At 41.3% G+C, this 20,456-nt stretch overlaps 2 long non-coding RNA genes across 2 annotated transcripts in view; both read right to left on the reverse strand.

Annotated features, from left to right (window-relative positions):
* LOC114932432 (uncharacterized) overlaps nt 1-20,456 on the reverse strand; it is a 250,280-nt gene that overhangs the window by 83,539 nt on the left and 146,285 nt on the right. The window lies entirely within an intron of this gene.
* Nucleotides 16,297-19,696, reverse strand: LOC114932433 (uncharacterized). The gene is made up of 4 exons (XR_003819897.2): nt 19,533-19,696; nt 17,500-17,631; nt 16,722-16,893; nt 16,297-16,650 (listed from the first exon to the last, which is right to left on the reverse strand). It is a non-coding gene; the product is annotated as an uncharacterized LOC114932433 (long non-coding RNA).

Raw genomic sequence — 20,456 nt, forward strand, 5'->3', positions numbered from 1 at the left:
GCCGTTCGAATATTCATTAATGAAACACACGCGGGGTGTGCTAGCACGTTGATGGAAAACACGACGCCGAATAAAAAGCGGGATGAGAAGCTTTAAGAAGGATCTCTCCCCACGAAGGGAAAGAGATAGGTAACCAAAGGGACGTGGCGCCTACGACGACGCGTTTCTACCCACGCCATCTTCCCAGGATACGTGATAAAACGGAGGGGGTGACGTGTTTCACAGATTCATTAATATATCCCGCGTTATTAATAGAGGACGCGTTCCGAGTATAAAAGGCCCATAAATACAGCGGCGGGTGGAGAAGAGCGCGAGTGTGGGTGTTCAGTGGCCGCCCATGTCGATTGGCGTGCGGTCCGCCTGAAGTAACAATTTAATTACAGCACGGGCACGATATGTATAGCAGCCACCCACGGTAAATTGATTTCACCACGGTATTAAGCCGGCGGACAGCGCCGGATTTATAGGAGAGTAGTTCCCGTATATACATATATACATATAACATATATATATATATATATATATAGCCCGGCAGCGCTAAACGGTAGTCCGGGCGAAATAGAGTTCGCCGGTGTTGTAATTAAGAAGTGTTCCTACGGAATTAGCGAATTCGTTCCGAGTCATATGTACCGTGTCGGATGCGCATTGTTTTTGCGCATCCTCTTTCTCCATTCTCCTTCGCTGCGGGAAAATCTCGGTCTCCTCGCGTAACTTATTTCGTGCGAACCGAAGAGCATCGAAGCTATATTTAGGTTGAAAAAAACGATCCATCTTCTCGTGTGCATTCCGATGTATCGCGGAAGCTTAAATTATATCCCGCGCGCGCACGTCCATTTTATTATCGTATATAATTTCAGAAGTATTGACAGATTTATTGAAATTGCTATCGAGACTTTATTAAATCAGTGTTCGTCCATGGCAATAAGTTAATTAGTCGAGAACGGTGAAAGAGAGAAGAATATCGTCAGCATCTGCGTATATACACGACAAAAAAAAGAGACGCTACGTGACGCGGATGAAAAATACTGTTTCTCATTACCATAGTAACGTGGAATAAAGAGCGTTTTGCGCATCTCATCCACAATCCCCGTAACATTGTGTCGTCGGTGCTTGAACAGGCTTCCGCACGCTCTCACGTAAGAGCTAAAAGCAATTACGCTTCTTCTCGGCTCCCGCAAAAGATCGGTACGCTCGGTATGTAATTTTGTTATCGGAAAAAAACAAACAAAATCGCACAATAACGTCCAATAAAAGTGAGACCAACTCGCGGAGACAGATAAAGAAACGGGGACCAATTGAATTCTAAAGATTTTGACGCGCGGAACGAAGGGAAACTGAAAGGCGAAATGAAAGTGCGGTTCAAAGTCGCAAAAGTAGTCAACTCTCCCTAATTGCTTGTCGTGTTATTATTAAGTGGATTAAGCGTCACGCGAACGGACGTCAACGTCTTCGAGCGAAAAGGTATAGAAGGGAAAGTTCGAGAGGCTGATGCCGAAGAGTGCCGTTTCGTGCACCGTGACAGATTCATTGGAGCGATCCTGGGGCGATTATCGCAGAAGACGCCAAGAACTCCGATGAATCTTCCCTCTGCTCCTCCCCAAACATCGCGCGAGATGAACTTTGAAATTTTCTTCGGCGGTGCTTCTCTCGCACACGATGTATAGGCAATCGTTTTAATTCGCCCCACGGCGTGCAATTTAGCGCGTTCCCCCGATCATTGGTCGGGAGGCCCCGGCTTGTGTCGAATCAAAAATCGCGGACGCCAACGTCGGTGGCTAATCGCCCGAGGAATAGCTTAACGGAAGCTATTCCCCTACGTTCGCATGTCTCCCACGGCTATCCACCTGCCGAAAGAGCAATAAAGTGAGAGATTGCGCGCGACCCGGCCATTAATGCGGAGCGCAAAACTAATTAAGTCGGACGACACGGGATCTCCTCGGGACATCCGCGCCCGAGTAATTTCGGTGCCAGGACCGAAAGAACCGAGAGAGAGAGAGTGAGAGAGATATTACGTAGGCGCGCGACTTTAATTATTTATTATTGTACTTGTGCCACATATGTGTAACACACGAGACCAGGTGGATTTCGCCCGGATGGATATTAATTGGTCGACAATTCGAAACCCCAGCATCGCCGCGAGGCTATAGATATTCGTGTACGCGTTAACTGTAATTACGTTCCATTTGTATATCAATGCGCGTATTTTAATAAATCGCCGAGGATGATTTCTTTTTTTTTTTTCTTCACTTCGAAGGTGACGGGGATGTTACGCATCGGGGATATTTGTCAAGCTGTCCGCATTCGCCGTGGTCATTTGGTCAATCGATGACTCAATTAAAATTCTATATGCTAAACACGGGGTTCAATTAGATCCGCTTGCGTGTGCCAGCGGATTGAATAATGAAAGATGCGTTAAAAATTCAAAGGGTTATTCTACAGTGTTTCGAAAATTACTCAGCACCTGCTCATCATAAATCTCGCGAGTTAATCTACGATAGATATCTATTTTTCCCAATTTTCCTCTCACGCAGAAGATTGATTTTGCAAGATTGATCGCCGTCGAGAAAACCATCTTACGATCTCCTATGTTATATATAAAAAGAGAAGTGAGAATCATAACGGATAACTCATATCAGAGAAGGAGAAAGAACGCGCGCAAACTTCCTGCTATTCGCATTCCGCGGTGTTATTATCGGACGGGTTTACCTCTATATCGGGCACCGATGTTACTCGTACATACGAAGAGGAATCCGGCGGGGGCTATTCTGGCGATTTGACACAGTTTCACCGTGAAGACAGCTTAAAGGATACCGCGTGAGTTACGACCGCCGGCGGCGGTTATCTCCCGCAGCTGGCATAATAAAATTGAAATCGCATTGTGCCGCGGCGCTCCGCGGCCGCGCAGCAATCAACGTTCCTTTTATCGTTCAGAGAGACGTTACCTGTTAGAGTCCGGCCTCGGGTAACTCGCGGGCCATTCCTTCGTGTACGCGGGCGTACTACTCGTTCGTCGCTGCTCGTGTTACGAGCCGCGCATTCGCCTCGTAAAATCGAAATCGCGTGAAAAATGCGCGATAAAACGCATCTCCTCGATGTCTGATCGCGACTTTATTGCGCTTTTTATGACGCCCGATGCTCGTAATTCATACCTATCGAATACAATTTTCAATACAAACTCTTCGTTTGATGCTCAAAGTTATACTGCAAAGACCGTGGTTATTGAAAATTCAAATTTTTATATTTTATTTGTACAACTATACATATATATTTTTTCCGTAATAATATTCTGCTTCCGCATAGTGAGTCATAGAGTTGAAAAGTCGCTTCGAACAATATACTTATTCAAAGGAGATGAATAATGGAAGAATAGGAATAGGTTTAATTTGAATAAAAACAATAATACAATATTATAATATAAAATGATTGAATAATTACAATAGAATTATATCTGCGTAACGCGCGTGCACAGCAAGAAAAGTAAATATAATTTATTGATCCAAGTATTGATCATAAAATCGAAACGTAAATATGTTGTCAAACTGACAAGTGCAATATCTTCATTATTCATCAATCTAATGAAATAAATTCCTTGGCTTTCCTATAACATGCGAGAAAGATCTAATTACCTTTTTTTTTTCTTTCAAGCATCCAATTATGAAAGAAGACGTTAATTTCAAGGATGTATGTTGACAGTGATCGATGATCGATATAATGATCCGACTTATCATTCGAGGAAATGAGACGTCATAATACGAAGTGCTATCAGCATCTTTATATCTTCAAGTTTTTGTAAAACGATTTTGTGAATTTATTACGACACGCATAAAACTGATGTTATTACTAATTGCATGATTTATTCTTTTCGCTGCAAAGACTTCTGCGTAACTTTTACGCATTTAACTTCATCATTTTTTTTTGCCACATCACACCACGTCAGCCTTGATGTCAGCATTTTGCAACTTTAGACACATGAATATCGCATGTGTAAATTATGTTACTCCAAAATATGCGCACATTTTGATATTATCTTAACGCCTTCGTCAGAAACCATTTCATTTTTAGACGTCACATTCGTTGAATCATCAGAGGCAAACAAAAATGACGTAAAAAATTGCCAATTAATATCGCGAAATTTGTCATTGACACATTTTTTCATTTTACTAAGGAATAAGTTATTATAAAATTTACGTAATAAAAAAATGTGCCTTATTTTATTCTAGCATCGTTTTTTGAAGAGTATGCATATAATTCTCAAAATTTGAATAAATTTCTCATTGCAACACGACTATTATTCGTATATTGTCAGTGAAACTTAAATTAATTTATTATAATTAATACGTTAATACGGGTCATTATGCGTTATCGCGCAAATTGCAATCTCCGCGCCGTTACACGAGGACTTTAATAATGCCTTGTCGGATAGATTAATTAGCAGCGATTAACGGTAATTATTAATGCGCATTCAGAGTTCTCATTATCATTCAATAAATACGTGAGTAATTTTCGCGATAAACCGGTCCTTAGGATTAAAGCAAAATTTTTCCGCAGAATTACATACTAGTTTCTACTGCGTCAAGTTTCCAATGCGTGTCAGATTATATTATAATTCTTTTGAACCACTGATTATATCCATTAGCACAATCTAATTAATTATTAGTTCGAGTTAAGAACATTTTAACGAGATCGTAGACAAAATGATAAAGAATTATTTGTTAAAAAACCAACATGGTAATAATTAATATTGAAAAAATAAGAATTTTACACAATAAAATTTAAAGTCAAATACATCTTCGTTCTTGCTTCACTCACGCGCAAATTATAATGTCGATTTGTAAAGAGTTAAGAGCACTTCAGCAATGTCGCCGTAACTAAAATTGTTAAACGGGATGATTTCAGGAGAATGCGACTCCTCGAAGCGGAATATCAACAAAGAAGCGGCTTCCGAAAATATAAAGGCATACCGGTAGCATTGTGTAGGGGTGTTTAGGGTAGTGTGAATTTCTCCAAAGGATTGCCAGGATCCGGCGGTATATTCTTGAGGACCGTTTCCTATCCTCGGAATATACGCCGGCAAAGGAATTAAGAACCCGTAAAATGGTGCAACGGGCAATAAATGCCTTTTCGCCAGCTGCTCTCGTGGTGCCACCCGCTCCCTTCCACCTCTTTCCCTCCTTTTCCAGAGATCCGACACCCTCGGGTCTTGTCCGCCTCGGTTTCCAACTCTATCCGGGATTTAAGAAGTGCAATTATCCGCGTTGCGTCATCGTAACTTTCATCATTTTTCGGAACGCACGCAAAGCCTGGACGGCTGCAGAATTAAGGTTAACTGAATCTCTTCTGTGTATTACCGAGTGCCGTTGAAATCCCGCTGCGTGAAAGATTGAATCGATAACTCGATCCAAACATTTTTACGACGGGTAAGTGGCCGTAAAGACATGCGATTTATTTAAATCGATTTCATGCGACGTCCGTAAGCCGATACGTTAATCTGCCTCAAAAACAAGAGATTGAACGATCAAGAGGGAATGCAACGTAATGCACGTAATCGACGTTTTGTCCCCGTACTCTCTCGACTCTCTCGTATCATTGGCGAACGTTATTATACCGGCACGGCAATTACGGTAACGCTCATCATCTCGATCGGGTCGTATATTTTTTTTACACCGCCGCGCCGACTTTCGCCGAAAGAAGAATACAAAAGCGTACGAGAAAACGCAAATGCGCGGGTTACGCGGGCGCGAAGCAATTTCAGGGCGAAAGCTCGCAAAAAACTGGCGCAAATTAGTTAGCATAAGAGGAACTGTCAGCTTGATTAACTCCGTACGACGCGGTGCCTCGAGGATAACTGCGAAAGCAGTCCTGGGGACTCCAGGGTCCGGCAAAAAACGGGCTTAATTTAATCTACACGACACACTTTCTCGACGGAAATACCTATTTGCGAGAGACGAGAGAGACGCACGAGGGAGCCGTTACACCGGGAGAGCGCCGGCAAATTTCCGCAGCAAGTCTCTCCTCTTTCATCTATCACAGCCAGACATCCCGCGTCGCGGCGGAAGAAAAGCGTTCATGATTCTCTCGCGGAGGTCACGTCCATCCGCAGCACTCTGATTCCCCCTAGGTCGAATTACGAGGGAACGAAGGGCGAACGGGCGCGTAAAAGGCACGACGGAGGGAGAACTAATTAATTGCACGGAGGAAGGAAGATACAGGAGAATGACACGTCGCGAGGGAGTCTGAAAGTGGACGTTCGGTAGCTCGTTAAATTTCAGGAGCTTGTAGATCGAAGCGAACCTACCCCGTTCTCTCTCACCCTGGACATTTACACCGAAACGAGCGCTGACAGAGCGAGCCTGATTGAAATCTATCAGCAAGCGCCTAATTTAATTAGGTGCGTCGTGGCTGGTCGTGGCAGGAGAGCGCTTGTTCGAAAGACTTATGTATGCTTCCGTGCGAGACGTACTTCCAGTGATCGAACGTCTGTTTCAAAGGGACTCTACGAAGCTTTCCTTACCTCGGGATTCGATAAAGTCAAAATAACAAGAGAGAGAGAGCAAGCAAATAATACTGTAAATATATTACTATATTACGCATCGCAAGATTTCTTTATATAATCGTAAAATTCTCGAACTGAAAGATATGTAATTAAAAAATATCAGTATTTCGTGCAATCATTCGCTGTCATCTCCTGTAACTTTCATCACACGACACGTTTAAATAATGCGATTCGATTTTATGTCACGAGCAACCACCTCGTAAAAATAAGTTAATAGTAATGGTCTCTTACTCGCAAATTCGATATACATATATGCATATGGTTATCCAGCTCGTTTATCGCGAGTCTCTCGCAGGAGATGCGAGTATTCCAATCACGGTTCCGGGTATACGCGGCCCCCACGTGTTCTCCGTACCGAGCATTCCAGGCCGGTACCCGTGTCACACCGAAATCCTTTTCCTCGGGATATGATTCATTGTTGTACGCGCCTCGGGGACCACCCAGCTGAGCGCTGTGTGCTCTGAAATGCCCGTCGAAGAGAGCCCGAGATCGATACGACGACGTGCGCCCACGCTCGCCCGCCGTCTAGCGCTGAATGATGCACTGTCAGGGGCGGATTGGGGCCCCCTAGAACCAATAGGTCGGGTGGTATTTTTACATATCGACATGTCGACCTTAATAGATTTATGTATCTCGAGAGGGAACCTTCGGAGTTACATCGCGCACCGTTATGCCATTTCAAGCAATTGTACAGATTCTTTTCTCGCCGCGCTTGAACGATCAATAATGTTGGCATAGAATTGAACATTCTGTACCCTTCTTTAAAAAAAATATATCAATTTTTTGAACGAGTGTAATCAATGATATAATCAAAGGGAATACGCGCGATGCGATAAAATAAAATCACAATCTCATGGTAATTGAAATAAAGGTTACTGCTTTTAAAAGGTGAATCCGTTCCTGTGTGCACGTTACACGATAAAACGACAGACCCACCTGGAAGCAATCGATACAAAGGATATCGGAATAATCTCACGGCGCTGACCGAATTAGAGATCCAGAGAGTCTTTAATTGAACGTCTGAATAATGATCGTTGATCGCGCGATACGACAGTTCACAGTCGTCACAAACAGCCCTTCTCATCGAGGCCCAGCGTTGTCTGCATCATTATATAAAAGTCCGACTTGGCCTTAATTAAACCGAGAGTTCTGTTCCATATTTAAACTCACAAATTTTCGCCATTTAAGCAAAAAATCACATATGTATGTATATAATTTCTAATATATTTAAACAATATTTTTTGTCTAAATTTGAATATGAATATTAGAAAAACAACTCTGATATCTCGCGGCATCGAGAGATAAATCATAGAGAGAAGAAAAAAGAATGTGCTTGTAAGCATAGTGAATTATTTATCGCGCAACGATGATAGTCTTTCTGATAACTCGAACAGATATGTTAGATATATGACTGTTAGATAAATAATTATGGTTCTGCTTTCTACATAAATTCATCATCGGCGCGTCAAATAATTAATTGCGCTTGTTCCGCAATATACTCGCCGTCGAATCAAGATAACAATTACGAAAAAAACTACAGCCTTCGATGTTTCTTATCAGAGATCTAAATCGATGCTCGCGCTTGAAACAACAAGAGAGATTTCTCGCGAATTATTACGTATTTAACACAAAGTACATTCTTTTTTCCGAATAAAAAAATTGCACGAATACTTTATTTTTTTCAAATTCCGCTAAAAAAATAACTATATAAATTATTTCTTTGAAGCAACGGAACTTTCAAAGATATAATTACAGCAATTAATATTACCGAATGAAAAGAGCTGTAATCGTCTCGTGGAGGTATAGTGGCACGGTTAATTAATCTGTCGCCAAGTTAACTACTAGTCGCTTCTTGGATTTTCCTTATCTCGACGCGTGGCATAACACGAAGAATTCCGTCGCGTTCGAGATAGCATACCGCGCGATATTGTCGGCGAAATAAAAAACAAGAATTTTCACGGCACGATTACACGAGCGTATCGCAAAAAGTGGAAGCTCCGCTAACCTTGAGTCTTTCTTCGAGGATGAGAATGTCGCGCACATGTCCACGATTGACGATCTTGAGTCATCGCGGCTGTTCGAATGAAGCAATTACTGGCCTGTTATCGACGAAGACAAAAAGAAGGATGCGGGATGAGAACGTTAACGGGTACAGCAGCTGGAAAGAGCAACGAGCGAAACTCTTGACGAAATTAACGTGATGGATAACTGCTCAATCCGGCATCTGATCGGATCGTATGTTGAAGTCAGCTGATCAAGATGGAAGTCGGCAATCGATGATCGCCGACAACGAGAAGCGCATCTGCGAGACGAATACGAATCATTTTCCTTCCCAGAATCGTACCCGAATAAAAGTCGCGAAAACGAAGAGAAGAAAAAACGAAGACTACTGCCTTACGCTCATTAGCATCCGGCGTAATTTTGGCGATAATTTATATCACGTCCCGTGGCGTGTATCCCGCTGCGTCCTTAATTCCGAAATTAATCTCCGACCGAGCGCGGTCGATTAATCTGGAATCGAAAGTACACGCTACCGAAGAAAATGGTTACGCAAACGCTGTTCTCGAAACGTTAAACAGAATTCAGCGGTGTCAACGATGCGTGACGACAATGATAAATGAACGAGGTGCGAATGATAGATGATATCAGTACCTTAATGACCTACGGACATTGAATGCAACAACATCATTGTGCGCCATGCACTCTATTATTAAACGCACAAGGCAAATTTCGAAATTCTCCACATATATACTCGATCAGAAAGGTCGAAAAGTATATTATAAATTCTACATTTAAATCACATATATACCTATATATATTGTATATAAATAATTATATTAATATCTAATCAAACATCACGAGACCTGAATTTTTAAAACTTCTATCAATTATTATAATATCAAAAAATCTAGACTTGATACTCAGAACGTCTCCTTCTAGCAATAACACTAAATAATATCCAACATCAGCTACGGAAGATGTTCGAATTTCCCATGTCAGTTGCGAACATCGCGTAGGTGTTGCGCTAAAAAGACCACTGCGAGTACGTCGTGATGGCATTCATCGTCAGGATTCGGAGTCGTCCTGTCATCCGTGCGAGCCGCGATGTCCATTTATCATCACCGGCATCATCCATCTCTCGCAGCTGGAAATCTCTATTTGCATCCGCGTCTTATCTGGCGTCAGGTTGAATCGGGTCGAAAGCGCGACAGCAACGCACCGCGAGTCTTCTTCTTCCTCTCTTGGATAACGCATAACGAATCGTTCGGAAATTAACGGTCCGCCGTGGTGCCTGCCGGTACCGCCCTGTCATCCGGTAATGGTAATGCGGTAATACGCGACTTTCCTTTCTCGTTAAAGTGTGATTTAAGCGTCTCGTCTCGTCTCGTCTCGGTTATGGATGAACATGCAACGCGCGAATTGCAAGTTGAATATCTCACCGACGTATAAGTGGGGGCTGATTCCTCTCTCGCGGTGATTTTCTCGCGCGTTCATGCGTAAATAAGTCTCGGGCTGAATGACGCAGGACGAGATCGAGATGACACACGTCTGTCTCGCCATTTGTCAATCGCTAACCATTGTCGAGAGCTGTATCGTTCGTGCGAATTAAACTGGAAATTCGATTTTCAAAGTCTCTCTCGACGAAATTGCGACGAAATATGATTGATTGTGATTGAATTCACTTTCCAACGTAAGCGTATCTCGAAGCGTCTTTTCTAGTCGACACGCTAAAGCTGACGAGAGACCATATATAGTTTCGCAAGAGTCATTCATTTTGCGCATGATTGCGTGTTTATATAAAAATACGTGTGCTACACGCAGAAAGAATCCGAAATTCTGCGTCAGTCGAGCAGAATCTGAATCGTCCAGGATTCGTGTTATACGACAACAACATCCAGCCCTAAAAAGCGATTACGCACGGTTCTCGAATTCAAAGGAAACCGGTCGCGCGCGCCGGCGAAAGTAAGTCGCCCATTAATGCTCGCGATCTCATGATACCACATGGTAGATTAACTCGTAATTGCGTTCATTATCGTAGAATTCGACTTTGGGAGGACAGAGTGTCCGCCCGTGCACTCGCCGTATGCGGAAGACGTGTATCTTACGTGAACCCTGAAATTAGCATTAATTAATGAGTACATACAAGATTATATTTCTCGTTTCGTAAGTACTTAGACATGCATTGGAAGAAGACACGCTTCTTATCTCACTGTAAATAATCTTTTTTTAAAATCCTATTATTAGCAAATATATGATGTTTTTATCTCTCAAAAAAATCCATATCATAAAATTTTAATATCTGTCAACATTCGCCGTTTCCTCGTTCTATTCATAAAATACTACCGAGAAATTATTCTTGCGTGTGCAAGACATCTTAAAAAACTTTGTTTCAAGTATACATTTAGCTTAAGATAAGAACGCGCGGTTTATTGCGCAGCAAGCGACATATTTACAACCGTTTGTCCGTAACAGCGGCAATGGCTTTCTATCGCTGATTATCTTCCCAGAGATTACGCGGAAGACGTATTGCGTGCACCGAAGCTTCCTATGCAAGGCAAACAGATTCCTAACAACGCACGGCACGTCTGTTTGTCCACGTACAATCGATGATCGTTCTCGCGAGTTCGATTTTTCAATCATAAAATAAATAAATAAAATGATAAATAATTATCTCGCGTATCCCAAGTAAACATGCTCGTCCGAGCAAGCGAGTCCTCGAGCAATAAAAGATAGTCACCTCGCGAGAGTGGGCGATAATTCATAAAGATACGTTCTCTCTTGCGGGTGACCCCGCCTTAATATTAATGGCTATTCCTCGACCCGGCCAAGATTGATAGTAGACGCTCGAGAGTGTTCTGGTTATACGTTCTAGAGCGTGCTCTCTAGCTCGCGCGAGTTATATATACGGAATGCAAGGTAACCTACATCGCGTGTAGCTTTTGACGTCGATGATCTTGGAACAATGATTGACGGGCAGCTGCTCCTCTCGGCGTATAACTTTATCGATTACTCGGCAAGATTGCCAGCCACGCTGACCTAACGTGCCAGTCTTGATCGCATACGGCTACACGATAGGAGAAAAAATTTTCGATTTCGTAATCAGCCCGTCGCGTCGGTGCGATCGCTTTTAAGAACTTCGATGTACCATCAGTCTTGGTCACACTTGCCTTGGCGATTTAATAGCGTCAGCGATTTAACAAAAAGTATCATTATATACGGAATTATTTCGGAGTTGGCCTTGTAATTTTTACTTATATTAATGCGTTGATGCGTTAAAATTATTAATTTAACTTCTGCAAGAAACGCATGTAACATGACATTTTATACGAAAAACGGCGTCAATAAAACTAATTAATTTAACGCAAAGGCAACCTTCGTCTGCAAAAGAAAAAAAATAAATAAAAAAAAGGAGAGCTCGATTCTTGACAAGACAACGATTCTTGGGGCCCTCACACGTTTAGCCGCTTACATAAAGTCGCGTATCCGTTTGGAATCTATTTATAGAGTCGTGGTCGAAAATACGAAAGAAGAAAGAAAGAATCGGCAGGCAGGCAGGCAGCACGTGAGAATTGGGTGAGGCACGTGCCTGGATTTGGTACCAGGCAACTCCCGGCGAGGGTCGAACTATTTCCGCGTGACGAGGAAATTGTTTTCGGGACGTCCCGACGCTGCGGGAAACGGTTCGCCCAAGTAATCCGTCCCCTCGCAGCGGGTGTTGACCATCGCGTGGACTCGCATTTTTCTCCGAACTTAAATCTAGCAACGTTTTCTCTGCAGCGTACCATGGGAGAGATGTTCCGGAAAAAGAGAATATTTCTCATAGACAGATGATCAGTCTGTGGGCAAAAATCAAAATTGTTCGGCGAAAGCGATCATCATCGTCTATTATTGTATTTTTCGGATGAACGCATGAATCTGCTTCTTTTTGTATTTTCGACAAAGATTTGATAATTTGATAAACCACACAAACCTACAATAATAAATATTATTTCCGCACACAAAAGGAGACGATTATCTTATTGTTAGAGATCCGCGCGGAGGAAGATGAAACGTTGCAATAAAAGCAATATAAGTTCCAAGAACACATATATCGATGGAGAAAAAAAAAAGATAGTCATCTAACGCGACCGCCGGTCGATCATTCGGTCCCCAGAGGACAGGGAGAGAAACGCATTGGAACGCTCGGCGCAGATGACACTTGAGAGCCTGCGAAACAAATTAGCTGGCGGTGCAAAAAAAATAGTGGCCATTTCTAGGTCCTTGAGGGCTTAACTGAGAATCCAAGCTCGTCAGGTAAGCGGCAGGTGTGAGTTGAAGATATTGAAAAAAGTTCGCGCTCGCGTGGAACAGCTAGACAGGCTCGTCGAACGGAACGCACGCTTCGGATCATCTGGTAGATTATCCAAGAATAATGGAGGTACACTAGAGAATGTAATTGCGTAATGGCGCACTTGACGCAACTATGTAATTGGTATCGGAATGGAAGGCAGCTGCGAGAATATTTTTGTAACCAACATTAAAAATAAGATACTGGAGTGAGTCATCATTGTAATTAATTTTATGATTGAACGAATCACATTTAAATCGAATTTTTTTTAAACAATCCGTAATGTATAATAATTATAATATTCTATTTATATTAATAATAATTTTATATATATTAAAAATAATCTCGTTTTATATATATACGTATATAAATATAATAATTTATTAGATTCCCCAGATGTAACGCATTCTATTATTTAAATTCGTATATAATGTACGAGTACATTTTCACATTGATATTTGAATGAAAACTACTACAAAGAAAACCTCGAATTACCGCGGGTAATCGTTTAAATACATCTCCACACGCAAACCTAAAGTCAATGACTGTGTAATAGGCTATTCGCCGGCGTAATGTAACTCGTATTTAAACGATCAAAGAAGTCGTTTCTCCGTCTGTCAGCGAAAGGAAGAAAAGTGTTAGCAATTTTACAAATCGGAGATTACAGCGCGGTCCCTCGTAATTTTGCGGTGCGACTCGTTTTGAGACGGTTAGTATCACCCGACGAAAAAGATATGGGAAAAGAAGAAATCGAGAGAAATCCGAGAAGAGAGAGAGAGAGAGAGAGAGAATGAGAGTCGTTTTTCTCTCATGATTATTATTAAAATGGCTTTTCTGATGAGACAAAGACGACAGCGAAATGCCTGTCGTTGCACCGTCGCGAGATTACATCGTCATGTAGATTATTACGTAAAATTAAAAAGACTAGGCGATCATGATGCGCTCGTAAGGAAGCTACAAACAGATTGAAAGCGTCCATTCGTTACGTCAAAGAATATCTTCCAGAAGCCGCAAACTGTCTACGAATAATTGAGATGCGGGGAATCGAGCCGGGGAACTAGATTGAGAATTCGTGTAATAGCCACATTTGCCACGGTAATGTAATTTGTAGCTGAGCGGTAAGAGAAATTGCACCCTCGTTTTTCTTTTTATCGCGCGCGCGAACGTGCATAAAAAGATCCGCGCAGCGTGTAAATTATTGGTACTAACGCGTGTCTCCTCTAATTCCGCAGGCCAATTACTCGCGGGGTATTCATGCGCGATGATCTGCTCGATAGCAGATGAAAGGTAGGGGAATGTAAGAACGGCAATTATTCTGATATCCCTCTTTGTCGTGTTCTTACCTCGCGATTCTCAATGCGATCGTTTCAGTCACAAATCCTTCATTTTCATAATTTATACTCGCGAGCATTATAAAAAAAAAACCAACTAAATTTTATCGCAAATAATTTTAAAGAGAGAGAAAACGAGAAATTTAAAACAAATGTAATTAATAAATGCAGCTACGTGATATGTTATTTTTTTCTAGGAATAAAAAACCTATACAAAAAATCAAAATAGCAGATCAAGTCTCTCGACAACCGCGAAGCAATTTACAACAAATTATAACAACTGCATTATAGTAATTGCCAATTAAGATTTCGCAGCGCAATGTATTCCGTATAATGACATTGAAGTGTAAGGAGTTAAAATTAGCATCCCGAGGGGTCCGCATATAATCCACGAAATACCCGCTGGGGCTGCTAGAGACGCGGATGTGAAACGTCAAACGGCCGATGGGCTGATTCATTTAACGTCGCGCGGACGATCCGCCAATAATGGGGATCGCGAACACGCAACGACGCGAGTGCAGAACTAGTTTCAAGAATTCCTTAATAGGACACCTGCCGCTATAATGTAAACCATTCACAACTGAGCGTAGTCGAGCGCTGTTCCTGCTCTAATTCGACACGCGAGAGAAATAACATGTAACTATCTATGTACGTCAGGATAAAGCGGCAATAGGACGGATTTTTTTGCAACTCGAGATAATGTTTATTCAATTTTTCATTTTTTTTCGCTGCATTTTATCGTACCATAAAAATAAATAAAAACTATGTTCGATATCTTGACGCTTAATTTTTGATATGATTATATATGTATTTTATGTGCAATATTTAACACTTGAGATGCAAGCACAAAAGAAAGTCAACGTCATTATGGAAGTATCGTCATTATGGATATATAAGCACTACCTTCTGTTCGTGTCTGAATTGTTTTCGCGAGAAAATTATTTACATTATCATTTTGACGCCTCTCAAACCCCTCTTACACGTTTCTTTCCTATTTAAACCTATCAAACCTATTCAAAAACATTTTGATCTGGTCTTTTGCGGTTTGGAAGAGACTCGGCTAGAGTCCCACCGCGAAATTCGTCTCGGTCCGGCAACTACGAATAACACGGAATCCTTTTTCTTCTCTCGTATTTCGCGATATTCCGTTTCACCTGCCGAAAATGGCGCAGATGGGTCGGCGAAAGGTACAAACGTCGGCCGACATCTTAGGCATTCTCCTAGGCATTTGCTAGTTTAGGTTTTTGCCGGTCTTCAGACAGAGACCCAGCGAAATCGGTGTATCTCCTAATACCTTCTTCGACCAGGGATCACCTGCCGCTTCCTCGTTCGTCCTTGGATAATTGCGCCTGTCAGGATGGTCCGTCGTCGTCCGTTGGCAGATCCCACAATATGGTCAAAATTTATCGGGTTAGGGCGGTCAGAAATATGCAGAGAGCTTAAAACTACTCAACAGAAAGAACCCAAGAAACGAGATTTCACGAACAACAGAGAACGACCGCAAAACACAAAACTAACATATATATGTATTGTAAATTTTTAATAAGTTTTTTTAGTTCACGCTTTTAATGATCATACGGATAAAAAATGGGTAATTAAATAACTTGAAATAAATTGCAAAAATTTTTGCAGTGGAATGCCGTAATGTAGCACCCGGATTGCAATTAAGGCACGTGTCTTTAAATCGACCGATGCAGGTCATCGGGATAATTTGACAATTATATTTAATTATCGAAACCATTGACGCTTACATAATCCCGCTAATTAATAAAAAGGAAAACGCGCAAATTGAGCGAAATTTTCGCCGCGAGACGTTATATAGCCGCGCAACCTGTTCCACGATGCTTAAGTTCATCGCGCAGATATAAAAAATCTGAAACGAAGAGATTACTTATTCGGTAATATAACTTAACGAGACTCTTTTAAACTCTTCGTTAAGTTTTATTATCTGCATATAAAATAAGTGGCAGAGTATTTTATCAATGGAAAGTAATGATTATAAAATTTTAACAACAACAAATTAAGAACTATATATCGATAACAAAATTTAAGAAAATTAAAGGTCTTAATAATTTGCTGCACAATTTTTGTAGCATTATAAATACTTATAATTTAATATTTACCAAATCATTTCTATATATATATATATATATGCTGCATCACAAAATTCGTATATATTTTAATCTTCTCTCTCTTTAACTTTTTGAAAAAAATTGACAAAAAAATAAGTTCCAAATCTGGCCCGAGATTTTCTATCGTACTGTGCTTCTTCCACAAATTCGCGAAACGGTGCTTACTTTTTCACCAACATCATGTCAGTGTTCACCTGCGGATGACACGATCTGTTACGAAGAGGCGCGGCGGAATCTTTCTTCCTTTCCTCTCTTCATCCCCCGTCTCTTTCGCTTTTCTGGTCGCCATAAGGTGTGCGGTTATACCTAAGAGGATGGGAGAAAAAAAGAGATTTAAAATCTCGGACCTGCGCGGCGGTCGTTCGGTGCGGCGGTACCGTTATTTTCGCAGCGTGAAGCGCGTGCCCGGCGTCAGCACCGATTTCCTCGGTTAATCCCATGGGATATGCCGCCTCGTCGGGATCACAAAGGATCTCGACGATGAACCCCCGCATCGAGGAGCGACCGGGAAATCCGGGACGCAGGCGCATTTTGCAGAGCGAGGACCACCTGTTGGGGAGGAGAAAGTGCGCATTTATCTGATCACGTTTTCCCGAAACGTGAGTTGCGGTATTTTCGGAGGATTTTTGCGGCGAACCTCCATTACGAAACGCACGCGGCGAATATATCGACGGATATTTCGCGGTTGCACCGATGTATGTCTTGTGGCAAGAGATTCACTTGGATAATGAAATAAAACGTTCCTCGTGGCGATTGTACTAACAAAGCAGTTCTGTGGTTATAGAAATATTTACCCATATATAATCGCTCATCCCGACCTAAAACCGTATATTATTAAATGCTTATGACGTAATAAATCTTTTCGTGGAGAAAACAAACGTCACGATTGATTGTCAGCTTGTCACAGCATAACGAAATATTCTCTTGTTCCAATAACCGCTTCTTTAATAATTATTGGCCTTTGAACATTATTTTATTAATTGGCTGCGACATTGGAAATTATCTTTCGTTTATTCGTGTAGAATAGAATAGCTTCTTATTCCGGACGAAATTGAGATTATAATATATATATATACTGCTAATTATTTGTATCTGTACATTTATCCAGCATAGGCGAATGATACATGAGAGAAAAAAAACAATAATTATATTCACATGCAGGAAGAAATCCTTCTCTCGCTCATTTCAGTGTATATAGGAACGCAAACTCGTTCGCATCGCAAACGTTTCATTATCGGGAACGGGCGTCGATAATCGGAATATTCGGTATCATCGACGAGAGGCAATCTGAAAGAAATTACCGTCGTCAGAATCATCGAGTGAAAGCAGAGGAATCTCGCGATCGAGGCTGGGATTTCTGGCCGGTCGATAGCTCCGAGTGCTCCGCGCGCGCGAATAATGGGGCAGAGGATAACAACTCGAGTAATCTGCCTACGCAATTTTACTGGATCGGCTCGAGGCATATCAGCCTCCGCTGTGCCGCCTGCCTCTCCCTCGCTGTACACGGCTTTTGCACGTTTCATTTGCACGAACGCTCGTGGCGGCCCCGCGAGTTTGCGCGTGCAAAAGTCAGCGTGAAGTCGTAACAACCGAGTCGTCCTATAAGAGGGCCGGACACGCACGTTGTGGCCGCGGGTTCTCTCATATGTATGCGCGTCGTACAGTAAATCTCCTTGCGAAAAAAAAGGACCGTCTCGATCGATTATCATCGTCACGACGTAACGGTGAAATATTTCTCTGGTCCCAATTATATTCTCGCTTCTTGTTTCGTTGCGATCGGTGGTTGGAGCTCGAAATGCTCCTGTTAATTGGTTGCTATATTGGAAATCATATTTCATTTATATAGATAATGAAAGAAGCGATCGATTCTGTATCAAATTGAGATTTTAAAATATTTATTGCGGTACTAATGTTAAATAGATTTGCATTGATAAAAATAAAAACGAATAACGTCACGGAGTATATGAACTCGTCGAGATCGATGTAGGAATAAAATATTCGTGAAACCACACGTGGTGAAATGAGGACTTATAATTTCCTCGAGGCGACCGCGTAAAAAATGCGTATGTTGTAGCGCACGTAAATATAACGGGATATGTTGTTTTACCATAATTTTTTCAGTGTGCTTATTCATGTCATAAAATTTCTAAATTTATTAAGCCGTGACTGAAAAGCACGAAAAATATTATTGACAACTATAAATTAAGAAAAAGATTTCACTTAGCTGTAAGGTAAATAAAAAAAATCTTATATCTTATATTAAATAAAATCTATAATAATGGAAATGTTGACTAGTTGAAGTAAAACTATATGTTCGCTATTAATTCAACAGAATACAAATAAAAAAATCATTTATATTATGTAAATGTTTTTTTTCAAATATAAATATGAATCTTCATATATCACATTTAACGATAAATAATTTCATTTAAAGTATCATAAAATTTAATTGTATTCTTTATAAACATTAAATTGTTTTTTTTTTTTTTTCATCGACGTATATATTTTATTTATAATATTGCTGATCATTAATAAAATGTCTAGGAGAATTTTCGATTAAATTATTTCGCTTTAGCGAAGATATGCAATAAAAGTATTCGCAATCTATGATAATAACTGCAAATTGCAAAATTTTAATAAATGGGACAGAAGCAGATGTGACGATAGTTTCGCGAGCGAGATAATTCGTTTCTTTTTCTCCGCAGTGAAGACGCAAGGTGGAACCTGTCGCTAACGAACCGGTAAGACAACGACGCAACTGTAACACGCATAAAGTCCAAGGGAAACGAAGAATCGTAAAGTTTCCAACGGGCAGAGACATTAAAATCAAGGGACCGTACATTAACACAAGGATAATGATCGCCCTGCGGCCGAGTGTGCCGCTGAAAAATAACTCGCGGTCGAATTAGTTCTCATATCGCACGGTTTGAATAAGCACACGATTTATATCAGAGATATCGTACATACATATACAAAGCAGCAATAAAATCAAAAAAACTATATATAAAATTATATTAATATTCAATTTGTCAAAGCGCATCAGATGTCTTTATAAAGTCATAAAACAAGAATCAATCTAAATAATATAATACACGTGTAATATAAAATTGCATATGCACTTTTTATCTAAATGAAAAACTCAACTTTGTCGAATTGACACATCGTTGCATCTCAATTAATGCACTTACGCGAAAAGCCGCAGAGGATGAATCCGATTCGCGAGATCTCGGTCACGTTTACCCTGCCTAGCCCTTTACTGCCAAACAAGGCCATCAAACGAGCGGGTGCCGCGAAGGTGCCTCAAGGCGCGGGTGGGGATGGCGAAGCGTGGCGGAGCGTGTGCCTCGCTCGCCGAGCGTGGAAGACTGCTTCGTCGCCCGGAGCGCGGCGATTATCTTTCATTCGTGGTGCATCAATGAGAGGGAGGGAAGAGAGAGAGAGAAAGTCGGTGGCCGCGTCGAACGCGTCTTCGACATCGATCGGGGCTTCTTTTCCCGAAGGCGCACGCACGATCCCGGATCATCCCGGCGCACCCGTCATTATCCACCCCATCGACTATTCACGATCGGTGCATCGCGCGTGCACCGATTGTGGACCGCGCGATTTTCCCGCGCAGCCGCTGCGTCTCCCTTTCGTTCTCTCATGTGAAGCGCGGAAACGCGTCATTACGCGCGCGCGCGCGGATGCGCCCGCAACATTTCATTAGATTGTAAGCGCGGAATGCATAGAATAGCGATCGGAATCGTTTGAAATGCAGATCGAGATGCATCGGCGAGAGAATCCGCGCTTTTCCCTCTTCATTTCGATCCCGAAAGAAATGACGTTTTGATTGTCAAAATGAACAAGATCGAATATAAATTTTTTTTTTAATCTAAGTAATGGACAACGGCAGTCTATAGCTAATAAATGATAAAAAACGCAATCTCTTTAGAATTATTTAAAATTAATTACTATAAATAACACGATTTACTTATTATAATAATAAATTGTGGCTTGAGTAGTTATTGACCGATACATTTTATATAAAAAATAAAAAAATAGAAAAATACTGTTAATAAAAAATAGAAAAATACTGTTAATTATTGCGGATTATTCTTGGTCGCAGCAACGTG

This window comes from Nylanderia fulva, unplaced genomic scaffold (assembly GCF_048542155.1).
Source record: "Nylanderia fulva isolate GAGA-0341 unplaced genomic scaffold, ASM4854215v1 Scaffold13, whole genome shotgun sequence".
Classification (NCBI taxonomy): domain Eukaryota; kingdom Metazoa; phylum Arthropoda; class Insecta; order Hymenoptera; family Formicidae; genus Nylanderia; species Nylanderia fulva.